We start from the raw sequence: 6,340 nt of genomic DNA on the forward strand, positions 1-6,340 counted from the left end.
AAATTGGAATCTCTGGAAATCAGAATCTTTTCTGAATAATATTTATATAAACATTATGCTCCAGACTGATCCCATCACTTTGGGCTTTTCCCTGTTCTAGTTCACTACCTGAAGTAAAAGTGATTGTTCTTCAATTCAAATTTGATCCCATCACTCTTAACTCAAAATTCTGCACTGACTTCCCAAGAAAAGTTCCTAGTAGCTTAGGTTACTCTGTCCAATCTTACCCCATCACCATTACTGCTGCTGCTACTGCTACTACTACTACTACTATATACACAAACAATCACACACCATTAGGATAATTTCTAATTTTCATTCATGATTTAACATTGTCTCTCAAAAACCTTTCTTGACCTCTCAGTTTGGGTTGGACTCCACACTCTAATGTGTTTTCATTGTACCCCATTCATCTAATTGTTTGCTATATTGTAAATACCCTTTTGTGCATATTTTTTTCTTAATAGATTTCAATTTAGTGATTCTTGTGATGAGTGTGATGATTAATTTTATGTATCAACTTGTCTGAGACAAAGTGCTCAGATATTTAGCCAAAGTTATTCTGAATATTTCCATAAAGAAGTGGGATTACTGGGTCTTTCTTTGTCTCTTGTTATAGTCTTTGTTTTGTAGTGTATTTTGTCTGGCATAAGTATCGCTACTCCAGGCTTTTTTTTTTTTTTTCATGAAATATATTTATCCATCCCTTTATTTTTAGCCTGTGTGTGACTTTTGATCTGAAGTGAGTCTCTTGTAGGCAGTATATGCAAGAGTCTTGTTTTCTTATCCATTCAGCCACCCTATCTTTTGATTGGGGCATTTAATCCATTTACATTTAAAATGATTGTTGATAGATATGCAGTTTATTGCCATTTTATTATTCATATATTTTATCTTTATTTTTTTGTCTTAAAGAAGTCCCTCTAAGATTCCTTGTAAGTCTGGTTCGATGTTGGTCAACTCCTTTAGCTTTTTCTTGACTGGGAAGTTCTTTATCTAGCCTTCAATTCTAAATGATAGCTTTGCTGGGTAGAGTAATCTTGGTTGCAGGTCCTTCCTTTTCATCACTTTGTCGGTCCCTTCTGTCCTGCAAAGTTTCTGTTGAGAAATCAGCTGACAGCCTTATGGGAGCTCCCTTGTAGGTAACTAAATGCTTTTCTCTTGCTGCTTTTTAAGATTCTCTCTTTGTCTTCACCTTTGGTATTTTAATTATGATGTGGTCCTCTTTGAGTTCATCTTGATTGGGACTCTCTGCTTGTATATTTATTTCCTTCACCAAATTAGAGAAGTTTTCCATCGTTATTTCGTTAAATAAGTTTTCAATTCCTTGCTCTCTCCTCCTTCTGGTACCCCTATGATGTGAATGTTGGTATGCTTGATGTTGTCACAGAGGCCCCTTAAACTATCCTCATTTTGTGGATTATTTTTTTATCTTTGCGTTGTGTGGGTGTTTTCTGCTACTTTGTCTTCTAAATCACTGATTCAGTCCTCTGTTTCATCTAATCTACTGTTGATTCTCTCTAATGTATTCTTTGTTTCAGTTATTGTATTCTTTATTTCTGACTGGTTCCTTTTGTTTTCTATCTCCATTTTTGTGTGTCCTATCCATTTGTTGAAGTTCTCACTGAGTTCATTGAGTTCCAACCGGTGTTTGGAATTCTGCATCTGGTAGATTGCTTTTCTCAGTTTTGTTTAGCTGATTTTCTGGAGCTTTGTTTTGTTCCTTTTTTTGGGGGGGACGTGTTTCTTTGTGTCCTCATTTTGGCTGTCTCTCTATGTTTGTTTCTATGTATTAGGTAGGGCTGCTATGCCTCTCAGTCTTAGTAGACTGGCCTCATGTAGTCGGTTTCCTGTGGGGCTCAGCGGTTCAGTCTTCCTGGTCACTTGAACCAGGTACTCCAGGTATATCCTTTATGTGGGTTGTGTGTGCCCCCTTGCTATAGTTGAGCCTTGGTTGCTATTTGCATATTAGTGGGAGAGACTGACCCTCAGGCTGATTGTTTGTGTGGATTGGCCATGGCTATAATGGAGCAGCTGTTGTGTAGAGGCTGATCCTACAGATCAGGATTTTCTTTAGCAGGGCTCTGGTACTTGCCCAGCATTCCCTTTGCATTTGTCATCCCCAAAGGTGGCCAGGTGATGCTTTAGCTGGATCTGAAGTTGGCCACTGTTATGCCAATCTCACAGCTTGCTGGGAAGGTTCCCACAATAGGCCAAGTATAGCTGCAGCCTGTGCCCTGCTCAGGGATACCTGGCATGAGCCAAAAAGCAACCTGCAGACAGCTGCTACCAGTGCTGTGCTTGGAGGTGCCTTAAGAAGCCAAGCCACAAACTGAGGCTTGCTGTTATTAGTGTCAGGCTTAGAGCTGTTTAGCTAGATTTACAGGACATGCTGAAACCAGATGTTGCTTGTTTGGGTTTTGGGAACCTTTGAGAGATTTTAGGAAAGTCCACAGCATGAGCCAAGGCAGGCCATTTATATGGAAAAGTCACTGAAAGTGGCTTGGGTGGCCCCAAGAGTTGGTGGGTCATGATCTCAGAATCACCAAGGTGAGGCAAACAGTGTTAGTCAATTGATAGAGACTCAGATATGGCACCCACCTGAATCTGCACTCCAGGAGGGGGAAGGGCTCAACAGGAAAACAATGGCTTCCATCAGCTCCTCTGTCTAGGAGAAAGCTACCCTTCAGCCCTCATCCTGGAGCCAGACAATTCAGTTTCTCCCCATATGTCCCTGGCAACTTTTGAGCTGCTGTCCCAGCGCTGGGGCTTAGAGTGAGTGAGTTTGTCAGTGAGTCAGTCAGTGCATGGATCTTTTAAAAGGAGTGCCTGGAACTGCAGCTGCTCGAGTCTTAGTCAGCCACAATCTCCTCTGGTTTTCACAGCCAGAAGTTCTGGAGACTTCTCTCTCCGACACTGGAACCCTGGGCTGGGAGGCCTGGTGTGGGACTGGGACCCCTAACTACTCCAGGGAGCCCTTCACAGCTAAGATATTCCTCCCTATTTTTAATGATCACAAATGGTTGTGGGACCAGCCCATTCCACATCTCTGCCCCTTCTACTGGTCTCAAGGTAGCCTCATTTGTATGCCTTTAGTTGTACGGCTTTGATTCAGTTAGACTTCAGGTGATTCTCAATGATGTTCGTTGTGCAGTTTTGTTTCAATTTTGATATGGTCATGAGAGGAGGTAAGCACAGCATTTATCTACTCTGCCTTCTTGACTGGATCCCAGCTCCTTTCTTATGAATACATTTTTTTTTTAAATCAATGAATACAAGAAGTTGTTTTCTACCTATATATGAGCTTTGGAAAAAGAATTTCAGAGTGTCATCATGTTTTTAAATAAAAAACTTTTGAAAAGACTATTAAATATATAAATAGGTAGTTGGTCAGGGGCTGCTTTTTTATCTGAATATAAGTAAATTTAATAATTTTAAAACCACAAGTACAAATGTTTCTTTAGTTTATTCAATTATCTTCCTAAAAATATACTGGAGAAAGTATGTACTTTAAGTTTGTTAACATATGCTCCTTACATAATCATTATTTATGTAATGTCTTGAGCCGAACAGAAACTCACTAAGAGATCACTAAGGCTTTAACTCCAGGATCAGAGTACTATTCAATATCATGAGTATTATTCATCAAGTACATATTGGTTCTCACCTATTTTGGATCTTATGGCCAAAAATATAAGAAAAGGAGAAATGGGCTTGTTCAATTACATCTTTGTTCATTCACTCTATGGACACATCTATTCATCCTACAAATACACCCCTCTCAGAATTCTATAGTTGGTGTTGAATAGGTCAGAAGAGCAGAAAATGCAAATGAGTAAGTTATATAATATATTAGAAAATTGTATTTGCTATGGAGACAAATGATATTTGCTATGGGGGTGGGAGGTATGGGGAGGTAATCAGTGGAAGGTCAATGTTGAACAGAGAGTCCACAAACTCAGTATGCCATTGATTCAGCTCTCTAATTGTTACTATGTTCTTTCCACTCTCACATGCACTGTATCTATTTTTAAGTTATAAACGTTTTATTTTTGAATTGCCTTGGTTCACCACAATCTTACTAAAATAAAGGGGGACCTTATCATAAAGAACAAGAAGAATAGCACTAATTTTAGATTAGTAAACAAAAACTATATTTAGCAAATTTACATAGTAAAATGCTAGCATACTTTTAGTTGCAAAGTGACTATGCTCAGCCTTGCAATCTTTTATTCAGCCAAATGCTAATAATATCAGATTTTTCTTAGAGGGAGAGTATAGGAAACTTTTACTCAAATCATAAAATAACTAATATTGTAACAGAGGCTAGGACTTTTGCCAAATTATAAGTGAGGGAAACTTTATCTTTTAAATAATAATTTATGTACTTTTTAGGTACTAGCTACTGGTTCCATATTCTTCTTTTACATCTATGGTGGGCTCCCTTTTCAATTCCCTTCTCAACAATATAATTATGAATAGAGTTTAAGCAAATAGCATTCAAGTAAATAGAATTGAGGTATCACTATACTCCATAGATCACAAATTTCAAATTTGGCCTTTGGGAAAATACAATCAGAGAATAAGAAATCTCTCTCTCTCTCTCTCTCTCTCTCTCTCTCTCTCTCACACACCATTCAATTACTTTTTCTTTTGAATTTTGGCCCTCTGACTTCAGCAACATTTTAACATTTTTTTTTCACAGTAAAGTTTTCTTGTAAGCTTCAGCTAGGACAACTATTAAATTATAACCCCTTAATTCAATCTACCCTTTGCTTTTTCCTTACAATGTATTTTCATTGATGAGTCACATTCTCCTATTCCTTTCAACCCCGTGAATCATGACATCATTTCTATGGGATAATTACCTGTGCTGCCTTCATTTAGTTACTGGAAGAGGCATCATATAAAGTTAGTGAATTTTCCTTAGAAATGATAACTTGGATTATATCCATTTCTAATATAATATCTTGGATGTTTTCTTTTATTATGTTATTACACTGAAAGAGAAAGCATCAAGTATTTTGAGCCATCACCTCAAATAACTATAATTATAACTGCTCTTATTTATATAGCATCTCTTGGTCGAGCATTAACAAAGACTCAGAATTAGGTTTTAAACACAATACATGAAAAAATAATACAGCTATACTAATGGGGACAAATATATTTTGTTGGGCTGGATTAATCTCTTTTTTGTTGTTGGTGTTCAAGGAAGGTGAATAATAAATATTAACATAAGTTGTGATTTGAGAAAATATCTAGTATGCTTTTGGCTTTATTTCAGATTACAATAAAAAATGTAGGCAATATCAAGAATTTGTTTTGGGCCTGCCCGGTGGCTCAGGCGGTTGGAGCACCATGCTCCTAACTCTGAAGGCTGCCATTTCGATTCCTACATGGGCCAGTGGGCTTTCAAACACAAGGTTGCTGCTTCAACTCCTAGAGTCCTGCAAGGGATGGTGGGTTCCGCCCCCTGCAACTAAGATTGAATACGGCACTTTGAGCTGAGCTGCCACTGAGCTCCCGGATGGCTCAGTTGGTTGGAGCGCGTCCTCTCAACCACAAGGTTGCTGGTTCGACTCCCACAAAGGATGGTGGGCTACATCCCCTGCAACTAGCAATGGCAACTGGCCCTGGAGCTGAGCTGCACCCTCCACAACTAAGACTGAAAGGACAACAACTTGACTTGGAAAAAAGTCCTGGAAGTACACACTGTTCCCCAATAAAGTCCTGTTCCCCTTCCCCAAAAAAATCTTAAAAAAAGAAAAAAAAGAAATTGTTTTGATTTATTTCAAAGAGATGGTATTCTTTCTTTTCTTTTCTTTTCTTTTTTTTTTAAATTTTATTAAATTTATTGGGGTGACAATTGTTAGTAAAATTACATAGATTTCAGGTGTACAATTCTGTATTACATCATCTATAACTCCCATTGTGTGTTCATCACCCAGAGTCAGTTCTCCTTCCATCACCATATATTTTATCCCCCTTACCTTCATCTCCCACCCCCCACCCCCCTTACCCTCTGGTAACCACTAAACTATTGTCTGTGTCTATGAGTTTCTGTTAGAGACGATATTCTTGATTGTATGTATAATTAGGGGATCTTTTTGTCCTAGTATCATTTCTTTGTATCTTATAGTCTAATTAGATTTGTTTTGTGAATTATTTCTTGGTTAATAGAAAATTACTAAAAGTAGAAATATATTGTCTTTGTTTTAATGTGACATTTTTTAAAATTTCTTATAAATTCAAACATGGTCATTCAATGAATTTGGTTATAGAAATTCTTATTACAGTTCTGGAAACATTGTTCTTAAATCAAGATGTGGTGATCTGA

This window comes from Rhinolophus sinicus, linkage group LG09 (genome assembly GCF_036562045.2).
Source record: "Rhinolophus sinicus isolate RSC01 linkage group LG09, ASM3656204v1, whole genome shotgun sequence".
Classification (NCBI taxonomy): Eukaryota; Metazoa; Chordata; class Mammalia; order Chiroptera; family Rhinolophidae; genus Rhinolophus; species Rhinolophus sinicus.